The sequence below is a fragment of the Benincasa hispida genome, chromosome 7 (assembly GCF_027475165.1).
Source record: "Benincasa hispida cultivar pf3 chromosome 7, pf3_genome.v1.1, whole genome shotgun sequence".
NCBI lineage: Eukaryota > Viridiplantae > Streptophyta > Magnoliopsida > Cucurbitales > Cucurbitaceae > Benincasa > Benincasa hispida.
The window spans coordinates 5,732,469-5,759,170 of record NC_143484.1 but is presented as its reverse complement, the minus strand read 5'-3'; the positions used below and the strand labels follow the sequence as shown (position 1 = coordinate 5,759,170).

At 35.1% G+C, this 26,702-nt stretch overlaps 1 long non-coding RNA gene across 2 annotated transcripts; it reads right to left on the bottom strand.

Moving 5' to 3' along the window:
* Positions 1-10,358: 10,358 nt before the first annotated feature.
* Positions 10,359-24,840, bottom strand: LOC150034869 (uncharacterized). Of its 2 annotated transcripts, XR_016530577.1 has the most exons (4): positions 24,512-24,833; positions 24,120-24,435; positions 22,696-23,007; positions 10,360-11,741 (listed from the first exon to the last, which is right to left on the bottom strand). It is a non-coding gene; the product is annotated as an uncharacterized LOC150034869 (long non-coding RNA). The 2 variants fall into 2 exon arrangements; XR_016530576.1 differs by having other exon boundaries at positions 10,359-11,741; positions 22,696-24,435; positions 24,512-24,840.
* Between the last annotated feature and the right edge of the window lie 1,862 nt (positions 24,841-26,702).

Genomic DNA, 26,702 nt, shown 5'->3' with positions numbered 1-26,702 from the left:
TTACTATATATAACTTTTATATAACGCGTAACAACCAACAAACATGCTATCATTCACCCTTATACTATAACAATTATAATGTAAAGATGATGTATGTCAATGCTTTTTATGCATGCATAAATATAACTCTTATATTATATGATGCATGAGCATGTTCTTACATAATTAAATCATGTTTCTCTAAATTATAACAATTACAATAAAAAGATGACGCATGACCATTGCATAACCTAAGGTGGGATTTCCTATATGTGCATACCATATGACATATAAAAACATACATCGCATGTAATGAATAAAGGATCAATGGACCGGGATGAGCATTTACAAAAACCAGAATGAAAAGACCCTATCTATTACATTTTTCATCGAGCAAACCGGTTCACAAGCGAAACGGGTCTTGAACCGCAAGGAGGTCTTCATCGTGTAGTAAACTCCACTAGGTAGACGATCGTTCAACATGCACTAGATGATAGGAGTATAAGTAAACGATCGCGTAGACGACGATGAGGCTGAAGCATAATCGTCTATGTGGTTGCATAGTACGATGACATGTAAACAATTTATGTGTGTTACTAAGAAATTGTTTAGTCAGTTACTAAGCGATGAAGTTTGCTGACCTAAATGATTGTCCAGTGCGCACGTGCGTTAAACGATACACGAGCATCTCATTGTCTAAACGAATCGACGAGGCTGGGAAGCTTGATTGTCTATGCGATAGCTTAGCGCGACAAAAGGTAAATGATTTACTTTGCGTTACTAAGCGATCGTTTAGTCAGTTACTAAGCGATGAAGCTTGCTGACCTAAATGATCGTCTAGTGCACGCGAGCGTAAAGCGATCTGCGAGCATCTCATCGTCTATACGACGCGATACTCAGCGATCACGTACCCGATCGTCAACACGATACGATCAACTCTTGATCGCATACCCCATCGTTTAATCGATGCATTCAACAGGGATTGCATACTCCTTCGACTTTACGATACAATCAACAACGATCGTGTACCACATCTTCTGCATGATGCGATCAACCCTAGATCGCCTTCTTCTTCGAAAAAACTGCAACGCTTGCCTAGAACTTCTTCGACGAATGACTCAAAACTTCAAATAAACTTTGAATACAGACTTGATAACGATTATTAATGCCCAGAAACGCAGGGGCCTTTACAAACAATCACAATGTAATAGGATCTAAATCAAACCGAGATTAATCATCGCGAAAACATCCATTAATCCCATACATCCACAGCAAATTTACCCATTAAACAGTGTAGAAATGCACCCACCATGAATGTAAATGTCATTTGGTTGCAACATATGAAATCGGAGTATCAGAATTTGGCTCTGATACCAAATTGAAGGATCTCTTACCGAAAAGTTCCATGAGCACTTTCAGATTGCTCCGATCTCACCGTGATCGAAATACACATTACACATTCAAAACATACAGCTATGCAAACAAAAGTAATTATCGACATGCTAAAAACAAGATATAACAAGGGAGAGAGTTCCATACTAGTTGAAGATAGTCTTCGAAACTTCGAAACTCACCGCAACAGAACCCTCCACCCGATCAACTAACGCCCAGTAGCAGCATCGACTATAGCAGCACGAATAACCGCACAAACACAAACGCCACAGGGACGACACCACCAGTAAAGCGATCCAGGTATTCTTGGAGTGAGAACCCAAAGCGTGGTCTTTGGTGAATTTGGTAGAGGAAGGAGGAATACCAGATCGTGTAGGCGATAAGCAAGTGGAAGGGAAAAAAACGCTATCACATAGAAAAATGCTTATCATTTAGGAGAAGCTACACGATCGTGTAGGTTTTACTGAACGATCGTTTAGGAAATGGTATAAGATGGTTTGGTAAAATCGGCGCACTATACGATCGTTTAGAGAAGCTATGCGATTGTGTAAGAACTAGTATGCGATTGTTTAGGCACGAGGTGGACGATCGTTTAGGCGCGAAACAACTATCCTATAGGCTTTCGACTCTTTAAGTTTTCATGCTCTCACGAGTTCTTTTGGACGATTGATGAACAATTAAAAAAACTGAAACAATTTCATTGGTTACAATAACCTACTCATTCCCACTAACTCACATCCAAACGTGATTTTTGGCTTAATTATCATATAATTAACCAATTCATTATTAATAAAGATAATCATATTACATTTTTAACCTATAGTTTTATATCACATATCTACTATAGTATTTTCTCCTTTACTTGATATAAATCATATTTATATCTAATTTCCTTAGTGGTAAGAGTTCCCAACTCACTCAGGATTGAGGTCATGTTACTAATGGTCATCCTAGTGAAGTGAAGTCTTTATCATTAACGGTGTTATATAACGAGACGTTAACACTTCGTTGTAGGGTCTTATACAAACTCTTTATATAGGACGCCCCCGCTCGCATGTCCCCAACACGAATGATCAGGATCAGACCATCTGTGATAAGTCACAACACTTGTGACCATTCCACAAAGCGGGCCACATCCGTAGCATTACCAGGATAAGGTTTCTCTCCTATATCCATATACTACAGACCATTTTGGTTATCACTCAAGAAATGATCCACTTATATGTCACCACATACATGCTTGAGTCACATACAGATAACCAAGGATTTTATATTTATTGGTTTGTGGTAAAGCATATAAAACAAGTAATCGAGCAAACATACAATGTGAAGTAAATATCATATATTAACAACACAAGCATTAGTACAAACTGTTTACAAACTACAAGACACGAGACTTTAAGGCATCAACCCCAACAATCTCCCACTTGTCCTAAAGCGAAGTGGATAGAAGCCCTAAAGTCTCGTGTCCTATAGTTTGTAAACAGTTTGTACGGACACTTGTGTTGTATAATATATGATATTTTACTTCATATCTTGTTTTTTGCTCAGTTGCATGTTTTATTTGCTTTACCACAAACCAATAAACATAAAATCTCTGGTTATTTGTATGTGACTCAAGCATGTATGTGGTGACATATAAGTTGATCATGTCTTGAGTGATAACCAAAATGGTCTGTAGTATATGGATATAGGAGGGAAACCTTATCCTGGTAATGCCACGGATACGGCCCACTTTGTGGAATAGTTACAAGTGTTGTGACTTGTCACAGATGGTCTGATCCTGATCATCTGTGTTGGGGACATACGAGCGGGGGCCTCCTATACAAAGAGTTTTTATAAGACCTAACCATGAAGTGTTAACGTCTCATTATATAACACCATTCATGATAGAGACTTCACTTCACTAGGATGACCATAGGTAACATGACCTCAATCCTGAGTGAGTTAGGAACTTTTGCCATTGAGGGCGGTCCTTTGATTTGTATAGGTGCGAGTGGCCAGGTCGCCGATTCAAACCTACCATTTTGGAGATTCATCTGATTTGGGAGCTGGAAACTCATCTACACAAGATGGAATTAACTCCTTCCCCGAGGCAAGAATAAGTAGATAGATAGCTCCCTTAAGGGCTGATTCGAAGGCTTGAACAATGTGGCGCCACACACACCTTTTCTTGCACCGAGAGGTGTTTACACTAGTTGGACTATGTTATATTGTTTATTAGTGGAATCAATGGTACTTAAGGAGTGAGATGTAACCACAGGGGAAAAACAACAATTTGGCCCAGCTATACTTACGATCATCTATGAAAGGTCATTGTACTTAAGGAGTGGAATCAAATGTACTTACGATCATCTATGATTGGTTATATTCGATGGACACAAAAATATATCTGTGGTAAGAAGAGTTTAGCTGTTGGTCTTTAGTGGAATGCCTGACAGTTAACGGATGGTAGATCTCGTGGCTAAAGAATTTAATAAGCTATTCACGGACTGTTGAAGCTTTGAGCCACAGGTCCATTAGGTCCTTTGGGTAGCTTGGATAAAGTCGAGAATCAATATTTGGGTTAATTTGAAATCTTTAAATTGACAAGAGGCAGTTCGATTTCATATGATTTAATTGGACTGGTTAATTATATATGATATAATTAGCTAAATGTATGAGATACATTATTTTGGAGGAAATTAGATATAAATATGATTTATATCAAGTAGAGGAGAAATTACTATAGTGGATATGTGATATTAAACTATAGGGTAAAAATATAATATGATTATACTTATTAATAATTTAATTGGTTGATTATATGATAATTAACCTAAAATCTCTCTCGGACATGCGTTAGTGGGGAACAACATCAGTTATTGTAGCTGATGAATAAAAATGAAATTTGTTTCATTTTGAACCGTTTGGAAAAAGATTGGAATATTTTTGTTGGTGTGAAAATGTAAACGATCGCTTAAAGTTGAGAGCCTATACGATAGTCGCTCAACGACTAAACGATCGCATACCTCGTGCCTAAACGATCGCACACTAAGTCCTAAACGATCGGTTAGCTTTCATAAACAACCGTATAGTGTGTCGTGTTTGTTGAACGATCGCCTACTATTTTAAACCAGCGTTCAGTAAAATCTACACGATCGTGTAGTTTCTTCTAAGCGATAAGCATTTTGCTACACGATAGCTTCATATTCTCTCCCACTTGCTTATCGCCTACACGACTGTTTTTCCTTCTACCTCTACCAAACTCACTAAAGACCATGCTTTGGGTTCTCACTCCGAGAATACCCAGGACTCTTTTCTTGTGGTGTCGTCCCCACTGCATTCGTTTTATTTGCGGTTGTTCGTGCTGCTGTAGCCGACGCATCTGCTGGACATTTGTTGATTGAGTAGAGGTCTGCCGCTGCCTTGAGTTCCATAGCTTGAAGAGCGTCTTCAACTGGTATGAGCACTCTCTCCTTTTTTTTTTTTTGTTCAAAGCATGCCGTTAATTATTGTTTGTTTGCATAACTGTGCGTTTGAATGTATTTGGTGTATTTTGGTCATGGTGAAATTGGAGCAATCTGAACGTGCTCATGGAACTCTTTGTTAAGAGATCCTTTATGGAACTTTCAAGTTAAAACCAACCAAGATAAAAGCTATTTCAAATATTTAGATATTTAAAATGGCTGATAAACAATAGGCAAAAGGTGTATTATAGTAGTTATCTTTGGTAATTGAAAATTTTGCCACATAATATCTTAAATGAGATTAAAAAGAACATTAAAAGTGGTCATCTAAATAAGTTACAAGACAATATATTTTTACTTTATGTGTATCTTATCTTAGAGATAAGATGATCAATTTTTTAACCAAATAACCTTTAAAGCTTATACATTCAAATGGTTTGTATGAATATTATAGTAACTATTCAAAGTACAATTATGTTTACCTAAGTTGTAAGTTTAGAACACTTGAATGGTTCAAGGTATATAAAACTTGTTAGGTAAAATAATCGAAATACTTCTATTAGATCAAGGTAGAGAGTACAAAGAATCTGAGATTTCTAGCGGTATTATGATAAAACATGGAGTCCAGGGATAACTCTATACATAGTTGCCTTAATCATTTTTTAATATCATTCTAATTTCAAGGTGTTTCTAAAACTCCATATGAGATATGGAGAGCTCATACAAATTTTTTATGATATGTAAAAGACGTTTACATAGTTCAGAAATTTAGAAAAGATCGACACATGTGTTAGTATCGAACTCTTGAGTGTTGGAATATTTTTCAAAATAGCATGCCTATCTGTAGGCAATCCAAAAGTAGTATACTTTTCATTTAAAAGAAAATCAAGTATTTGTTATGTCAAATGCTAAAATTTCTAGAAAAGTATAAGTATAAGAGATCACCATGTATTATATTTAGTTTCCATAAATGCAAAATGTATATCAACATAAGTTATTGATTAAAGTTGATAATATAATAAAAGTTGTTTGGATAGGTCAAATGCATCTTACTCATGGAGTTGAGGGTACCTCGATGAAGTGGGAGGATTGTATAACAACCTAGCCATAATTTGCGTTTAGTGGAAACTCAATTCATTAGGTCTTGGTGACAGTATCTAGAAACAAGAAGTTGTGGCATTAAGATGCATTCCCTATATTGTTTGAATAGAAGTCCATAGTATACTAATATGTTTACAGCGATCCTCATAACTAAAGTGTTTGAGGATCATCTAGTGAGACTAGGACTATGGGTAGTATAACCTAGGGCAAGTGGGAGAAAACCCCATGGGTATGTGATACCTAAGGATGGATATATGATACCTAAAGGCAAACCATAGGTATGTGATTCCCTAGTTTATTGTATTTCTCTGTAAAACTCAAAAACTCAATGTACTCATATGTATGTTACCACTAGAGTTTTAGTCCAAGTGAGAGTTTGTTGGGTTTTATGTACTAAAACTCGTCGTTTGTAAACAATAAACTTATTCTGTAAATCAATCAAGTTGTTATTAAAGATAAAGTTATTATTGAATATATGAATTTCTTATTTCGTTTTAGAAATAAATCCAATAAACTAAAAGATCCATGACTATTACATGAGTACTTTAACTTTATGTGGAGACATAAGAGTAGATCAGGTTCGAGTAAATAGTCAAAATGATCTATAGTATACGAATAAGGTTGGGTGTCTTATGCTGGTAACAATATATAATGCAACCCACTCTGTAGTTATTACAACGAGTTGTAAAGTACTACAAATGAAGTGATCCTGATTTGTTCATGTGGTGACATGAGGACTGGGGGCGTCCTATGCAATGAGTTTGCATAAGATCGGACCGAGAAAAGTCACTCTTACTTTATAACGTTGTTTACTGTTTAAGATTGACTAGATGGGGTTTGGCTCAATAGCATCGGCCCAGTAAGCCTCCAATTTCAGGTGTAAGACCAGATAGATAGCTGAGGACGTAGGGTGCAAGAAGGAACTCACTTCTTCTCACTTTCAAGGATAGTCAAGAGATTGTTCCCTTAAGTGCTGACTCCAAGTCTTGAACAAGCGGCCCACCCTCTCATTGGCTCGAGAGGGATTTGGTTTGTTGGTTGGATCATAAACAAATTGTTCATTAGAGAATCGGTGAAACTTAAGTAACAAGAGGTAATATTGGAGGTAAAACAGTTATTGACTCAGTTGTTATTACAAACAACTTGTGGAGGATTAACTTACTAATCATGGTTATATTGGGTGGACACAATATATCTACAGTGAGGGGAGTGCAACTACTGAGTTTTAGTGAAATGACCCGGTAATTAACTAATGGGGGTTAATTCGGTGTAAAGAATTGATGATAAGTTAATTTAAATCATTCAAATTTGAATTAAGAGAATCAGTAATTACATGTGATATAATTACACATTTAATTATGTAATTAAATAAAATTGGAGAATCAATTAATATTTAAATATGATTTAAATATTAATTTCATGAATATTAAGGGATTCATAGTGATGGAATTGATGGTAAACTAAATTAAGGGATTCCTGGTGATGGAATTGGTGATAAACTAAATTAAAGGATTCGTGATGATGGAATTGGTGATAAACTAAATTAATATTTGATATTAAATTAAAATTAATCAAATTGTTTAATTAATTATTAATTATTAATTTTATTAAAAAATAATTATTGAATTAAAAATTTTCAGTTTTAATTAAAGAACTAATATTGAAAATTAGTTTCAAATGAAAAAAGAAAAAAAAATGGAAAAATGGAAAAATTCCAAATGTGGGATTTTCCAATTTGAAGACCTAGCACCATAGTCATCTTCTACCATTAATTTCTACCTCAAAATTCTAGTAGGAGGTGTAGATTAAAGAGGCAATATGATTTCATGGTAAAGCTACATAAAGGCACTTAGTTCTGAGTGGAATTGGGATGAAAAATAGTGGATTTTGCTGAGAAAAGCTTGCTATAGAAGGGTTCTTCAATAGCAGTGAAACCAGTCTCCTTCCACCTCTCAATTTCCTAAATTCTTACTTGTTTTGAGTCCCACAACTCAATCTAAGGCTCTTAGAGAATAGTAGGGAAGCTTTAGTGGTGGTCCACGGCCAAAATTTGAGAGAATTACAGCTGAATCTCGTTGGAGAAGAAGATCTTCAAAGGTATGTTTAAAACCCTCTTTATCTTATGATGAGCATGCTGGTTTTAAAGCTAAAATTTATGAATTAGAGTGCTTAATGATTCTATTTTCTTATGTTGCATGCTTGTAGAAACTAACAGTCTATCACTGATAGATGCTGATAGAAGTCTATCAGTGTCTATAAGTGATAGAAACTTATCGAAATCTATCATTGATAGTATCAGTGATAGAAACTGATAAAAGTCTATCATTAATAGTGGTTGTTAGAAGTTATCAATGTCTTATCAGTGTTTTATTTTTTATTTTTTTTAAATAGTTTGACATTTTTCGTATCTGTGAAAATTTCTCTTATAGTATACAGTTTGATGGAATACACAAGCATGCAACGGAAGCAAACAAAATCAATAAGCACTCTAATTACACTTAATTTGAGTTCTAAAGCATGCATATTCAAGTGGGTTTCTAGTTAGATACCTTTTGTGATGAAATCTCCAAATCCAAGCTGCTTTTTATTCCAATTCAACTCCAAATCAGTCCGTGAACCATCAAGAGATCTTCTCTACTATTCTCAGCCTTGAATTTGAGTAATGAAACTCAGATTTGAGTGAATTTGGTGAGTGTTTTTTGGGTTTGAAGAGAGAAGAAGATGAAGTGCAGAAATTGACTTTCAGCATCCAAAATCTCAGTCAATCATCATTGCCTCAATAAAATTGGAAGTGTTTTATCACTCTTCAACATGCAGACTTCTTTAGCAAAAGCAATGGCTAGCATCTTCTTCAAGCTATTAGTGGAATTAGGTGGGATTAAGCATGAGGAACACCTCATGCTAGGAGAAAAGTGGGAAAAGAACACTTTCTCCGATTTTCCAATTTTCACTATTTTTCTGATTTTTAATTAATTCAAAATTAATTCTAAAATAAAAAACTTAATCTCAACTTCTAAAATTGAAATAAAATTTGAAAAATTAATTTTGATTTTTAATTAATTAAATTTAATATCAAATATTATTTAATCAAACACCTAATTTTCAATATGAAACTTATTCATGTAATTAATATTTAAATCAACATTTAAATATTATACACTTTCCAATTTCGTTTAATTTCAACAAATCAAATGTCAATTATAATTATGCAAACCCTAATTTGAATTTGAACTAATTCAAACTCAAAACCCTAATTTCAATTTGAACAATTCAAATTGATATTATTCAAAATTCACTCACTTTAATAATTCAAGGTGTTCATGTTTTACGAGCTAGTAGAGGGACCTTATGAACCTACAGATCATGAGCTCCAACGATTAAGATTAATTTGCAAAACTCTTTAGACCGAATTAATCAGTATTTATTAACAATCGAGTCACATCACTATAACTGGATAGTTGCACTCTCCACACCATAGATATATTTGTATCCACACGATATAACCATTAGTAAGTCGACCCTTCACAGGTTGTTCGTAATACCGACTGGGTCAATATGTTGTTTTACCCTCGATATTATGTCTTGTTTCATAAGTTCCAACAGATCCTCTAATGAAAAATTGTTTATGATCCAATCACTAAATCCTCTAATGATCGAGGGATGATTTATGCCGATGCCAAACAATCCTATAGGCATAAAGTACATCTCTCGACACTTAAAACGGATTTTAACAAATTGTATAGACGTTCTTTTTTGACGACGATTCCTTTTAGCATCTGTAGAAGTTTACTTTTTCCAACGACAATAGAAGTTTTTACCGTTGAAAAAGATTAGCTTTACTAATAGTGCCTTATTTTAGGGTCAAGAAAAGTTTATTTCTACTAACGACTACGTATTCTAATGTCGAGAAAAAAGTTAAGAAATTCATAGATCTACACTTTTTCCAACGGCTAGTGTCAGAATATATATTTTTCTTATTTATTAAATACTAAATATTTTTGCTAACAAATATCAAACCTTGAATCTACAAATCTAAAATCATCTTAAATAAAAAATGATAAGTTAATTAGTTTTCTAAAATATTAAATAATATCCACAAAATATGTTTGAATCTAAGAAATTTTGTCAAATAAACAACTACTAGCAAGATTATTCTTAAACATTACATAACATCCACGAAATATAAAACCACAAAGTACCTATAAAATACAAAACTACAACATAACTTAACTCATCTAGAGATGGATCTTTAACAAAAATCTCAAGATACCTACAAAGTACAAATTTAAATAGTTTTTCAATGCTCAATATATTATATACCCATCTGAATATTAATATAAAACTTAAAATTCAACTTAAGAACATTAACAAATTGAAATAAACCAATCCATATTTACATATTTTAATATCAAACTCAATATACCGTATATCAATTTCAAATTGAATATGAAACTTAAAACTAAACTCAAACTTAAACATAATTGTATATTTACGCCTGCACTGATTTAAATCCAACATAAGAACATTAACAAATTCAAATGAACTCTATCCAGTCCCCTCTTGCCCCATCCAAAAATTTGGCATATACCCATCTCAAAATTAATCTCAAGCTTAATATAAAACTTAAAACACAACATAAGAACATTAACAAATTGAAGTAAGAGACCATCATACATTTGCACATTTAATCTCTAACTCAATATAGAACTAAAAACCTTACTTAAAGATAATATGCATTTATCCTTATATCAATTTTAAAGCCAGCATAAGAACATTAAAAAATTCAAATGATCTATGCTGGAGATTTGCTTATTATCTCTATATTTTTTTCCAAGCAGCTTCTGGTGGCTTTTGCAATTATCACAAATGGTTGCTTAACATCTAACTTAGACATTACTAATCTTAAATAATATTTTACTTTCCTAATATGAAATTATATGCAAAATATTTTCTCTTTCCTATTATGGGAAATCTCGGCTATTTTATTTTTGTCCAATATTTTTCTTATTTATGACGTAACTTATTTTGATCGAAGGGGAAATGTTTTGCAGAAATTATTTCCTTAATTAGCTACAATGTGTAAAAGGAGAATAATGACTTTAATTTAGGATTGCCACATTTTTTTTATTGTGAGAGATTGTGCTACATGGTGTTTTGATCTTTGCTCACTTTATTCCGAGGTGCGAATCCATTGGTTGAAATGTTGAAGAACTTGAAGATAACTTCTGTCTTAGAGGAGCCTAAGGCATCCCTAAAGAGAAGGATTCTAGGTCTTGGGGGGGCCTAGGATTCATTCCCGAGAAGGATTTCTTTATCTTAGGGAGGACCTAAGATTTTCCAGTGAAGGGAGTTCAATGAGTTACAGGGAAGATAATCAAGTGGAGAGGAATCCTACACACTATTGGAAGTCGAAGTGTTCAACACTAATATTATCACACTTATGGAGACCCTAAATAAAATTGGGAGGGAGCCTCACATCTAGCGGAAGCCTAGGTGACTTGTGAGGTAGGCTCTATGTGAGTCACTATAGAAATCATTGTATTACAAATATGCACTACGTTGTAATTGCTTAACTCTTCAATCTAATTATCTTTCCAAGGACACTGCTCCTAAGATGTAGGTGGTTTATCGTCGAACTAGGTTGAACTAGGTTACTAACTCCTGTGTGTCTTTACTTGTTTTCTTGTTGTTAATATTTTGTTGTTACTGTTAAAGAAAGAACCTAAGACAAGAAAACAAGATTGCAGGCAGTTGAAGCATTGTCGTCTTCTTTCTGTTATATTGTTGTAATCACCAGAGTTTCATCGTTGACCATTGCACCTGTGTATAAAAGGAAAATCAATGTGAGAATAACATAAGAAGAAAAAGAAAGAGGGCAAGACATTCGTTCTGTAATAATTTTGAAGAAGAAGTAATAAAAGAGACCCTCTCGATTTGCACAGTGGACATTTTCCTTTGGCCGAACCACTTAAACTCTTATGTTCATTCTTTCTAAATTTACGATCATTTAGCATTTACTAAAGTATCGTTTACATGATCGTGTAGTTCCTATCGCATCGTGTACATGATCGTTTAGCCTCGCATCCAATCGTCTATACGATCGTCTATCTTTTCAACTGTCGTCTATACGATCGTTTAGCTTTAATCAACTGTTGTCAATATGATCGTCTAGTGCTTCGTTCTATCGTTTACATAATTGAACTATGGTTTAGTTCTTGGAGATTCGTCTACAAGATTGAGTTGCCATCAAGTAAACAAAGGAAGAGTTTTGAAGCCTCAGTATACAGTATCCCCTGACTCTTGAATTGTACTTGACTATTAAATCTGAGTAATTTTTTATTCCAAACGAGAATATGTTAGTCATCTGGAACAAAAAGTGGTACCAGAGCTCAGTGAACAGTTCGAGACTGATCCAAGATTCGAATTCTTACATACTTCAAATCAGATAAGTCAATCTTGAAGATCAAGAATGGCAACAACCAGATATGAAATTGAGTAGTTTGATGGTAAGACAGACTTTGAACTATTGAAAGCGAGGATTAAAGAAGTTTTGGGACAACATAAGGCACTACTAGCCATCACGGACCCTTCAAAGTACCTTGAAACACTCACCGAGGTAGAGAAAAAGACAATCGAGGTAAACGCTTATGGAACCATTATCTTGAATGTCACAAATAGTGTTTTGAGACATTTGTAGATCAGCCTACTGTCTATGTCCTTTACAACAAACTAAATGAGATTTATCTCAACAAAGACCTGCCTAACAAAGCGCTCGTGAGGGAAAGATTTGTCATTTACAATATGGATGCTGTAAAGTCCCTCATTGATAATTTGAACGAGTTCAAGAGACTGTCTTCTGAATTCAGATCAATAGAAGATAATATTGAGGAAGAAAATGACGCTTTCATATTACTAAACTCTACTAGAATCATTTAAGGATGTTAAGAAAACCATGAAGTACGATAGAGAAATAATAACAACAGAAGTAATCATATCAGTAGTAAGAGTTAGAGAATTAGAGTTGCAAATGCGCAAGAAAGATCAACAAGGAGGTGAAGGCTTGTTTTCAAAGGGGAAGAACAAGAATAATGGGAAAGGGAAACAAAATGGGCGTGATAAGTCCAAGATTAAGTGCCATTTTTGTCACAAAATGGGACACGTAAAGGACTGTTATGCCTTGAAGAGGAAGCTGAACCAACAGAACATGGGTGAAAAACAGACTGAAACTATTGTGGGGGAGAATTCCCTAATGTATTTAGATGCTTTGCCTTCAACTGAAGAAGATGGAGAGCAAAATACTATGGAGACTCAGAACTAGGTGATAGATTCTGGTTGTTCAGTTCATATGAAACCATCTAAAGGATGGTTTTGCACCTACAAGAAGTGGGATGGAGGGCTGATCTACATGGGAAATAACAACACTTGCAGAGCTGTTGTAATAGGGTTTGTATCCTTGAAAATGCAAGATGGTTTAGTGAAATTGATTAGGAATGTGAGGCATGTTTCTCCATTGAAGAGAAATCTCCTATCTTTCTGGCTGTAAGTATAGAGGTGTTGGAGGAACCTTTGAAATAATTAAAGACTCTAAAGTAGTATTGGTGGCAACCAAAGTGAATGGTTTGTATGTCATCAAGGATGTGCAAATGGCACATTCGGCCTTAATGGCAACTGATGAAGAACCCATAGAATATGAGTTATGGCACAAAAGGCTTTCTTATATCAGTATGGGGAGGCTGAAAATACTCTAAAAATAGGGGATTCTTCCTAAGGGTGTTGGAGACAACGTAAAATTTTGTGAACATTGCATTCTAGGCAAAGCAACAAGACAATGGTTCCCCAAAGGACAACACACTTCTAAAGAGATCCTTGAATATGTGCGTTCAGACTTGTGGGTGCCAGCTCATTCTCCATCTCTAAGTGGAGCAAGGTACTTTTTTTTCTTTGTAGATGATTACTTAATAGTTGAGTTTACTTTCTAAAAACCAAAGATGAAGTGTTTAGTAGATTCAAAGAATGGAAGACCTTGATTGAAAAGCAAACCTTTGACATATTAAACATTTGAGAACTGATAATTGTTTAGAGTTTTGTGGAGAGGAGTTCAACTTGTTTTGTAGGGAGAATGGTAGGCACAGAATAATGAGATACACACATCAACAAAATGGAGTCTCTGAAAGATTGAATAGAACAGTGCTGGAAAGAGTTAGATGTCAGCTGTCCAATCCAATGCTCTATTGCCTAAAAAGTATTGGGCTAAAGCTATTTCATACAAAACATACACTCTTAATAGGTGCTCACATCAGTCCATAGAGCTAAAAACTCCTAAGAAAGGTGGACAAGATAGCCACCTAAGTTGGAACACTTGAAGGTGTTTGGCTGTGTAGGCTATGTGCATCAAAGCCAAGGTAAGTTGAACCGAGGGCTGTAAAATGCATGTTTTTAGGCTTTACACCGGGAGTGAAGGGTTATAGGTTGTGGCATCCTGTTGAGAAGTGATATGTGAATAGTAGAGATATGGTATTAAGAGAGAATGAGATGTTTATGATGTCTGAGCAATCAACTACATCTATGTCAAAGACAAGTAGCTTAAGGTTTGAGGTGGAGCCTCAAAATGATCATGGAGGTTCTACTTTCTCTAAAAATCTAGAATCTGAAGGTGATGATACTAATGAAACTAGTGAACATGTGTCAAGAGAATAAGTAAAGACACATGGAGACTTAAAGAATTATTCATTAGCAAGAGACAGACTTGGAAGAACTATTGTGCCACCTGCTAAATACCATGAATCTGACTTTGCTAGTGTTGCTCTAAGTGCTGCCATTTCATTGAGCAACAATGAACCCACTAACTTTGAGGAAGCAACAAATAGCCCTAATGCTAGACCATGAATTGAGGCAATGAATGATGAAATGAAGTCCCTCAACAAAGATTACACCTGGAGACTAGTACCTTTGCTTAAGTGGTACAAACCTATCTTATGTAAGTTGATTTATAAATTTAAAGGAGAGAGTCCAGGGGTACAAAAGTCTAGGTTCAAGGCAAGACTAGTTTCTAAGGGGTTCAAAAAAAAAGATGGTATAGATTACACTGAGGTCTTTTCTCCAATGCTAAAGCATACATCCATTAGGCAACTTCTTTCCTTAGTTGTGCATAAGGACTTGGATTTAGACCAATTGAATGTGTAGACATCCTTTCTACATTGGTTGTGGAATGAGACCATTTACATGAAGAACCTCAAGGGTATGTGTAAATGAGAGAAGAAGACTTGGTCTATTTGCTAAATAAGTCTATGTATGGTCTTAAGCAGTCACCAAGGTGTTGGTATAAGAGGTTATTTGATGAAATGATCTAAAAAATGGGGTTCAAGAGAAGCTCATATGATTGGTGTGTGTATACAAACTCTAGTAGCTTCAAGGAACCTGTTTATCTACTTCTCTATGTAGATGACATGCTGCTGGCCAGGAGTTCCAAGGAAGAGTTGAGGCAAGGTAAAATGCTTCTAAAGAAAGAGTTTGATATGAAAGAACTAGGGGGAATCAAGAAGGAACCTAGGCATTGAGATTGAAAGAGATAGAAGATAGGGCAGATTATAAGTGAGTCAATCAAAATATTGTGTAGAAATATTACAGAGGTTCAAAATGGAAGGTGTTAAACCAGTTTGCACTCCTCTTGCACCTCATTTCATGATTTCAGCTGCAAATAGTGCAAAAAGTACAGATGAAGAGCACATAAACTGTGAAACCCGGATCTCAATTTCCCCGCTTAAGTAGGTAATTAAGGTAATTAACTAAGTATAAGTTAAATCCTATGTTGAAGAGAAGGAAAATTCTAAGTGTTTGAATAAGATTTGTTTAGTAGCTTTGAATTGAGCCTTAACTAGTAAAATTTGGCTAAGTATGAAGTAAAAAAGAAACCATGTGTTTGGTGTTAGGAAACATTAACGCATGAGGCTCTAATGAGGCTATGTTTGTAGAGGTTATAAGAAATTAAGCCTTGTAGCCAAGTGTGACCGAGTGAAGAAAAGCCATGTGTTGGACAAGACATGCGGAAGTCAAGTTTTGGAGATTAGCATGCATGCGGCAGAATCAGGTGTACGCGAGCGTGGGCGTTGGGCGTTGGAGTGTTGTGCGCGCGGACGATTATGTAGCTACATGTGACACTAAATGATGTGCTAGACGATAGCACTACATGATAGGCGATGGTGCCACATGATAAGCATAAGCACTAGACGACAGCACTAGACGATAGTGCTAAACGATGAGCTTGGGCGCTAGACGATAAGTGTAGATGCTAGAAGATGCGTTAGGCACAAGCGCTAGACGATGGCGCTAGACGATAAACGGATGCACTAGACGATGGGCGTGATATGCTAGATGATGGGGTCAGTGATACACGATGAGCGACAACGAGAGATATGCGATGAGCGACAGCGAGAGATCACTAGACGATAGAGCTATGTGACGGGGCATAGGCGCTATTCGATGGGCACAGGCGCTAGACGATGAGCAACAGCGAGAGGGCTGGATGATGAGCGACAGCGAGAGATTACTAGACAATGAGCTATGTGATGAGCACAAAGGCTACACGATGAGCTAGACGATGGGCGTATAGTGTAGTGTTTATGCGTTGCAGTACACAAGGTTGATGGATTCATCCGAACAAGTTGCTAAACCTAGAAAAGGTTGAGTTTGATTTAGTAGGAGGTGGACAAATAGAGTTTCATGCAAGGAAGACTTATGCATGACAAAGACAACTCAAACTTCATGCAAGTAGGTGAGTGGCATGGAAATAGATGAATGGCAAGGAAATAGGTGGTGCCAAAGCATAGTGCAGACACTTCAAAAGTTTCTAAAGAAGGAGATGTCATGTGTTGGACGTCTTGAGAAATGATAAAGATCGGTTCCTAAAGCCTATAAATACCACCACAAAGTGTCTCTTCAGTTCATTACCCGAATTCTCTTCAAAGCATATTAGGAAGAATGTTTGAGAGTAGATTCGTAAGAAGCTATTCGTTGATCATAAAGGACATGTGTTGGTAGCAAGACCATGTTGGGTTTTATGTCCTAAAACTCGTGTTTTGTAAACAATAGAACTTATTCTGAAAATTCAATAATTGTTATTGAATATATTGATTATTAGAAATCCAATAAACCTAAAAGTCCCTTGACTATTACATGAGTACTTGAAATTTATGTGGAGACATAAAAGTGGATCAGGTTCGAGTAAATAGTAAAAAATGATCTATAGTATATGAATACGGTTAGGTGCCTTATTTTGGTAATACTATTAGATGCGGCTTACTCTGTAGTTGTTACAAAGAGTTGTAAAGTGCTATAAACGATGTGATCCTAATTTGTACATGTTATGACATGAGAAGTGGGAGCATCCTGTGCAAATGAATTTTGTACAAGATCGGATCACGAAATCAGTCACTCTTACTTTATAACGTTGTTTACTGTTTAAGACTAACTATTTCAAAGCAATGCCCTAGGTAACTTGACCTTAATCCTGAGCTAACTATGAACCCTTGTTTGTTCAAGATTATCCTTCAATCTGCAAACGGTGAGAGTAATCCAACAACACTGCGCAATAAGCCTCCTATTTTGGAGATAAGACCGGATGAATAATTGGGGACATAGCTCTGCAAGATGGAATTCACTCCTACCCGATTAGGGTTAGTAGAGAGGTTATTCCTTTAAGTGCTGATTTTGGGTCTTGAACAAGAGGCCTCAACCTCTCATTGGCCTGAGAGGGACCCAATTTGTTGATTGGATCACAAATCAATTGTTTATTAGAGGATCAGTGGGACTTAAAGAACAAGAGGTAATTTCGGGGGTAAAACAGAGATTTGACCCAACCATTATTATGAATAACCTGTGAAGAGTTAACTTACTAATCATGGTTATATGGAGTGGACATAATATATCTACAGTGAGGGGAGTTCAACTATGGACTTTAATGGAGTGACCCATGAGTTAACGAATGAGGATTAATTCGGTCTATTGAGTTTAGCCAATTAATCTCAGATCGTTGGAGCCCATGATCTATAGACCTGTGAGGTCCCCCTACTAGCCTATAAATGGATTAGCTTTAGAGTAGCATGCTAAGTTAATTTGAAATGTCCAAATTAAAATTAAATGAAATTGTAGAATTAATATTTAAATATGTTTAAAATATATGAACATGGAATTGTGTAAAATTAATTTAATACTTGATATTAAATTAATTAGAATTATTTATATTGTTTAAATAATTATTTATTAATTTTATTAAGAAAATTAATTTATGAAATTAATTTTGTAAAATTAATAATATTTTCAATTTTATGAAATCAATTTTGAAAAGTTGAAAAAGAAGAAAAATACAAAATGGAATTTGAGTTTTTCCATTATCATCATCAAGTTGCTCACACAAAACCCACCATCTTCAGTCTTCAATTACTCCAAGCATGAGTTGCATCTAATGTAACCATCTTCGTTGCATGATTGTCTACAATATATTGATAGATTGGAGTGAATTTGAGGCATGCAATCGGTAAAATTTTAGCTGAAAATTCGTGTGAAGAAAGTGTTCTTCCATCGGGTTGCTGCTATGAGCTTTTCTCTAAATTCCCCTAATTCAAGCTTATTTTGAGCCCCACAGCTCAATTTAGAGCACCAAGAGGATAGTAGGGAAGATCTTGAGGTGGTCTACAATAAGATTCAGAGAGATTTGCAGTTGGAATCAAGCTTTGAAGAAGTTCTATAAAGGTATGAATTGAAACCCATTTATTTCTGTATTAGCATACTTTAGTTTCTGCCAAAATTAATGAAATAGAGTTCTTATCAATCCTCGTCACTTCCACTGAGTTTTGAGACGATCCAACATACCATGCGTTGATCAAGTGGTTCCAAGAGAAGGAGATGTTGTCGGACATTGAGGTCCTGAAGTAGCATTAAATTGGGATGAGGAGTTCTCCCAGAATACTCGTGTGTTTTAAGTGATTCTAAATCCACTTGAAAGATAAGAGAGTTTAGTTTTCAAGGAAGGGCGTCCAGAGAAGAAGCTCCAAAGAATCAGGTTGAAGAGTGAGGAAAAGGCAGAAGGGTCGAGCTCTCGGATAATCTTGAGCCAGTCTTGATGATTTGATGATTCTAGCCAAACCACAAAGAGATCTAAGCTAATATTTTAAGGTAAGCTTTCTGAGGCATTTTAGAACATATTTGTAGAAGGAAGTGTCTGATAGTAAGGCTTGGAATGATGAGTAATCTAATCTTGAAGTTGAATCTGGAATTTAGGGTTCAAAAGGGAGCTCGAGGAAACCAAGAAACTTCTAGAGAGAAAGGCTCCAACCCAACTAAGGTGAGTGGTATTTTTCTTTCAATCTTAATCACATATTTTAGAGTATATGTATATAATTATGTTGGGAATGAGTAATTAGAATGAGATTGAGAATAAGTGAATAAGATAGTCAGGGGGTCAATAGACCTAGTTCCTAAGCCTGGGAGCAGAACCTCACGGAATGGTCAGGGGACCGAGAGGTCTAGTTCCTGAGCTTGTAGGAAGAACCTCAGATAGGGTGGTCAGAGGGCTGACAGGCCTAGCTTCTGACCCCATAAGCGAGGATCTATGTGCACATAGGGAACGCAAGAGAGTAAGCGTTTATGACTAGTATCAGTTTAACTATCTACTGTGTGTGTAGGTAGAGTTGAGAACAGACTCATTTGAGACTGAGGTTTGAGTGTTAACCTCGTAGTTGTGATATGCTTCTATTATTATGAGTTGAAATAGACTCTAGAAGTTGGTTAGCAATCACTAAGCTTCTTGAAGCTCATTCTTTTCTTTCATGTTTTTCTTCCTAGGTAGAGAAAAATGAGGAGTTTCAGGGTACTGCTAAGGTCAAGGTCTGACACAACTACAGCCACACTTCAGGTTTTAGAGTTGATGTTGTAAACTTTGTAGTTAATTCTGAAAGTTGTATAAACATTACACTGTTTGTAATAAAATGATTTTAGTCAACAGTTGTTGTTTATGTCCTTGGCTTAAAGTTTTATGAGTAAAGAGTTTTCGATGGGCAGTGGATAACACAAAAGGGTGGTATCTGCAGTTTGTTGCACCTTCCCTCGAGCTCAGGAGATGGGCTTGGGGTGGGGTGTGACATAAACCATATGAAGGCTATTCCCTATTCTTAAGCAGTGGGATCTCTGATGTACCTAATAACTTCTACCAAACTAGATCTATTCTATGCAATAAGTATGGTTAGTAGTTATATGGAAAACCCTAGTAAATGACATTGGGAAGCAGTCAAATGGATATTGAAGTATATATGTTCATCAAAGGAAACAAAGGTCTTGTATAGACAGAATGAGCCATCCAATGATGAAGTGTATGGTTATGTACATGCAGATTATGCAGGGGATTTGGACAAAAGGCACTCATTATCAGGCTATGTTTTCCTATGGGGAAAAAATTTGATAAGCTAGAAGGCTAGTTTGCAGCCTATTGTGGTCCTTTTCACAATAGAGGTTGAGTTTATTGCACTGTCTGAGGCTGTGAAAGAAGGTTTGTGGCTATAAGGTTTACTAAACAATTTCAACATTACAAAAACAAAGGAAGAATATATTTTTGATAACCAGAGCATAATCTACCTATCTAAAAACCAACAGTTTCACAGCAGAACCAAGCACATTGACATCAAATATCATGTTATCAAATAGGAGATTGAGAAAGAGGAAGTTGAGGTAGTGAAAATTCATACCTTAGACAATGCAGCTGATATGTGATGACATGCAAAAATGCATGTCTGCATGTCATCTTAGGTCTTTTACTTAGAATTATGAAGGTTATTAGGCAGAATATGCAGCAATCATGATAGGAATTCACGAGAAAGTGAGCTTGCATCGATCAGCATGTCGAATCTCATCCAACCCATTATTTTGTGCTAATTATGTGTTCAATGTTCTATTTTTGTAGCTAATGTAGGAAATGAACACAATGCGGAAACTGGACCACCGTATAGACGACCGCATGTGAAGAAACACTCCATCGCAAAGGCAAACGCATCGATCAACACATGGATGTTGCGGTAATCAGCCATATGCGTCCATCGCATGGGAGTTGCGCTCTACAGGCGATTGCGGTCATCATATAGATTTGCGGTAAGCGAATGCGGCCATTGAATAATTGTGGCTACGCAACAACACATTCTAATGGAATGAACGCAAGGTTGGTGGAATGAACGCATTAATGCATCTACCTCGAGAAAAACCAAAAGATGATGTTGACATTTCACTTACCACGCCGTTGGTGGCAGAGATTCAAAAAGGACTAATGCGTCGAACATCAGACTCAGAGCAGTCCAATTAATGTTGTCGGTAACCCAAGCTCTATAAATAGAAGCCGATGAGCAGAAATTCAAGTAATCCAAGGTTTTTACCTGAGGTTTGCCTAGGGCGGATCCTTGCGATCCAGTCAAATGCGTGAGAAGAAGTTTGAGAGTTCTTCACCTCCTTCATCCATTTCAAGTGACGACCGGAGCTAGATCTCGAGAGAGTCAACTCCTCCGCCCATCCATGGCACCACTGGCAGCCTTGACGCACATCTGCTGGGAGCAAATCTTTGCTTCCAGCCGATCATTTCTTTTTCCTTTCTTTTCTCATATTGTATTGTATGACATTTTGGAATTAAGAAATTAATACAATTTGTTTTCAGTGCATTTCTTTGTTCCTTCGACTCCATCTCCGTCTTTTTTGCTTAGCATCTTTACTTTCATTGCAACACTTAGTGAGATTGCTTGGGTATTGCATACTTAGTCATGTGGATTAGGGATATGAAGCATGTAGCAACCCATCGAGAGGTGTGCGTTTCGTGAGTGTGTGAGTAACCTTATTTACTTAGTGTGAAGCTACGACAATGCATGTCTATAGGCTAAAACATTGTCTGTCTATGAGTAAAGTCAGCAACAACCAACTGCTCGAGATGGTATGTTCACTAGATATAGGAATAATCTTAGGTCAGCCAAGTTCATGCGATTACCTTGTTCTATGAGTGCATCTTTCATCATTTAGGCACACTTGAGAGAGTAATCTAAAACCCAAATCTAAGACTCGAGAGAGCGGATTGGAACGCATAGGCAAGAATGGGGACCTTAGAGATAAGCTCTATTTGCTTCACACACCGTATGCACCCTACAGATTGGATTTGCATGCATCCAAGAAGTAGGACAAGGGGTTATGTGGCAGCCACGCTCATGCGGCGAGAGCTAGTGAGCTGGTTATGGAGGTCTAGGCAGGCATAAGCTTCTCGACAATATCGTAGATACACCGCATACGTCCTAAAGTTAGGTTCACGTGTGTGTAGCATGATTGCATGGTTTGCGTTGACTAAGGTTGTTCTTGCGGTCACTCTTAAGGGTTGTAATGAAATCATCTCCGCGTTTTATCTATTATCCTATACATTTATTCAAGTCAAGGTTTGTCGCATCTCTATCTTTCATACATATTCTCATTGCATTGTATGTTAGATAGGAGTAAGAGTAGGATTAACTTAGCAACATCCCCTCCATTCATTTATTTAAACCGCCGCATGCACATCACCGTATACATATAGCTACAAGTCCCTGTGTTCGACCTTGGATTACCCGAGAAACTTGCGTTCACGTTATACTTGGCGTGAGCGTAAGAAAACTTGTGGCAAGACGCATGGTCATCACATACATTCATTAACGCATTATCAGTCCAACGCATGACCATCGACACATGACTATCAATGTATATTTTAAGAACATGCATCACATACCGCGTCCATGGGATTTTGGTTGTCGAGTAAAATTGACCTCCTAAATTCCCACCATCAATATGCTAACCAAAACAGTTCCACTAAGCAAGCTTGGCCGATGCTTGGACCTTCTCGGGTTCGAGTTACCTGAAAAAGGTTAGTCAAGTTAGCATAACAAGCAATAGGGAAAGGCACTCTAGATGCTTACAAAGGTGAAGATTGTTATAGAAAGAACCGAAGACAAGAAAACAAGATTGTAGGCAGTTGAAGCTTTGTCATCTTCTTTCTGTTATATTGTTATAACCACCAGAGCTTCATCGTTAACTACTGTGTCTGTGTATAAAAGGAAAATCAATGTGAGAATGACGTAAGAAGAACAAGAGATAGAGAAGGCATTCATTCTGTAATAACTTTGAAGAAGAAGTAATAAAAGAGACCCTCCTGATTTGCAAAGTGGACGTAGGCCATTGGCCGAACCACTTAAACTCTTGTGTTCTTTCTTTCTAACTCTACGATCGTTTAGCATTTACTAAAATATCGTTTACACGATTGTGTAGTTCCTATCACATTGTGTACATAATCGTTTAGCTTTGCATCCAATCATCTATACAATCGTCTAGCTTTTTATCTAATCGTTTAGCTCTGCATCCAATAGTCTATATGATCGTTTAGCTCTAATCAACTGTCGTCACCACGATCGTCTAGCGCTTCATTCTATCATTTGCATAATTGAACTATCATTTAGTTATTGGAGGTTCGCCTACACGATTGAGCTTCCATCAGGTAAACGACAGAAGAGTTTTGAAGCCTTAGCATATAGTATCCCCTGACTCTTTTATTGTACTTGACCATTAAATCTGAGTAACTTGTGATTGCAAACGAGAAGATCTTAGTCATCTCGAACAACAATTACAGTGCTTTCCATTTGATATCCATATTTCGAGTGACGAGTCATCCTATCGTTTTTTTAAACTATATTCAATCCCCCTCCATCCACAAACTCAATATATCATTTTCCCATTTCAAAGTTAATCTCAAGCTCAATCTAAAACTTAAAACTTAACATACATTAACAAATTGAAATAAACTATCACACATTTACACATTTTAATTTCAAACTCAATATAGAACTTAAAACCCAACTTAAACTTAAAGATAACTATGCATTTACCCTTAATTATACCAATTTGAAGCCCAACATAAGAACATTGACAAATTCAAATGGATTATATGCAATCTCCCGAACTCAATATAGCATATAGTTTATTTTAATTAATCTCGAACTCAATATTAAACTTAAAACTCAATTTAAGAACATCAACGAATTCAATATATCATTCAACTATACTTTACATAACTATATGTTTATGTTGTTACCATAACTTCATGATAACAACATACACAATTTTCTAATTAGCATACTACAAATGTTGAAGAATTCATACCTAATTTGATTTATCTCCTTGTGATTTCATGAGTTGTAAGATCATGACTTTCATATCATCCATCTCAGTTTTTCTTTCTTCCTCCTTGTCCAATCTAGCCAATCTCGCCTTTAACGATTCTTTCTCTTGTTGTTGCTCTTCAATAACTTTTATGGAGGATGCATTCGATTGGTAACTTCTCTTTTCTTCTCTTTTTAGGCTTCAGTGTCTTACCAAGGCCTACACCAATGCCCAACATCTACTTGCATATTTCTTCTCTCGAAATTGGTTTAGACCCTTTCTATGTGGAGGCTTCTCTCAGCTCGACCATTTGACTCTACATCGATAATTTAAACAAATAATTGTATGACAATCGTAAATAAATAAAGTTACATTGAGAAATCAAAACTTACGTATGCATCATTAGCGGCCTGATTAATAAACACATTATCACTCTCAAAGTGTGTACACTTAAACAAGTCTGCTAGGTCCATTGCTTGATCGTCGGATCCTTTTTATAAAACAATTATGCTTATCTACATTTCCTTTATCTCATTCACTCTTCACTATCTCTCCCAACCCTTTAAATTCTCTCCATCTCTAAAATCTTTTGATATAAATAAATCATCCTGTTCTTTCATCCATACTCATAAAGTCACACTGAAAAGTTAAGAAATAGAAAAAGAAATCACATCATTTTCTTCTTCTAATTTTCGTTTTTGTCGTATCTATTTCTTTTTATTTTGTTTCCTTTTGTATTTCTTTTCATACAGATCTAGAAAAGGGTTGCAAGATTGAAACATTTGAGTTATTTTATAGTACACTTATTCATACTCACAAAGTCACAATAAGAAGCTAAGAGGTTGAAAATAAATCACATTAATTTCTTCTTCTAATTTTCACTTTTGTTGTATCTGTTTTCTTTTTATAGATATGTGCTTCTTTATAGTTTTTTTTTTTTTTCTTTTTTTGTAGAGATGTATGTTTCTTGTCCCACCTACATTTTTCTTATAAACTTGTTCATGTGTGCTAATTCTTATTTCATTTTTTTTAATACGTGAATGAAGATTGTAGTGACCCATAACTTTGTACTTCTATAACCACAATGATAATTGGTGTCTTATTTAAAAACATACAAGAGTTTTGTTGTTGGGTGATTTCTTGTTGACATTCATCCATGATAATGTTAATTTCAACAATTATTGTGTAACCTCATATTTATTTTTTTAAAAAAATAAATTATATGAACAAATTTGTGTGCAAGTCTTCTATTCATTTTTCTAATGAGTTGATATATATTTTAGACAAATGTTGGAAGTCGTAATTAAATAAATACCAAATTTGGAACAAGTCGAAAGTTTTTATATATGTTATATAACATTGAAAATTTATTTTTATATACTAAATCTGAAAAACTAAAATACCTATTTGTCATTTGAAATAATAATAAAAATAACCATGTAAAACCATTTGCAATGTCAAATAATAAAAATAACATGCTTAAATTTTTATGGTTCAAAATAAAATAAATATCTAAAATGGGCTATGGGAGAAAATTTTTATTTTCCCTTCTTTCCTTTTTAATGGATGATTATAGGAATATCTTAGATAATTTAACATTTAAATTACTAAATAGATATTTTTGTTTTCCGTTCACACGTTATATAATATAAAAAGATATCTATCTTTTTGTATCACACGTTAAATTAGTAAAAACAATACAAAAAATTTTCTGTTTTTGGCATTCGCACCTTAAATGACCGTACATCTTTTAAAAAAAAAACTATATTTTATCATCTAATATCTAATCCAAGTTAAATAAAAGTGAAAAAAAAAATATTTTACCTCTATCTCATATTATGTAAAAATTTTATCTCTAATTCACGTTGAAATAACATAACTTTATTAAAATATCTCCTTTTATTATAGTAGTTTTTTTAAATAACAATTTATCTCTAATTAACGTTACAAGATTTTTTTTTAAAAAAAAAAAAAACTCATATCTCTAATTGACATTAAACTAAAAGAATTTTAAAATTCACATTTTATCTATAATTCACATTAGAAAAAATCATTTATCCAATATCTTTAAATAATCTCATTATATTCGAGGACTATTTTCAAATATAGTAAATGAACCAAAATATTTACAAATCGAAAACATCATGTCATCGACCACGATAGACTACTATCTATTTCTATATCACACAAATAGACATAGATACTAGTGTATGGCCATTTTTCATACATAGTCTGTGATATTTTCAGCAGTTTTGTCGTTTAAAATAATTTTTCTAGATGGATGACAAAATTTCAAAGTAAAATCATTAAAGTTGAAATACATAAGAAATTAAAAAAAAAAAATCCTAATAATTTTGAGATGATTTAAAATTAAATCGAATTAAATTTGGAATGTAAATTTTTTCCACAAATGGAGTAATTTATGCCCTCAATTTTCTTAGGCATATCATGATTTTGTATTTATCTTGTCTCTTTCTTATTTTTATATTTAGTTGTAGATTTTTTTTCTTTTCATTTTTGCAATATCATGTTCCATTTTATTCTGTTTGAGATATCTACGCCAGTTCGCTCTCCTTCATTTAT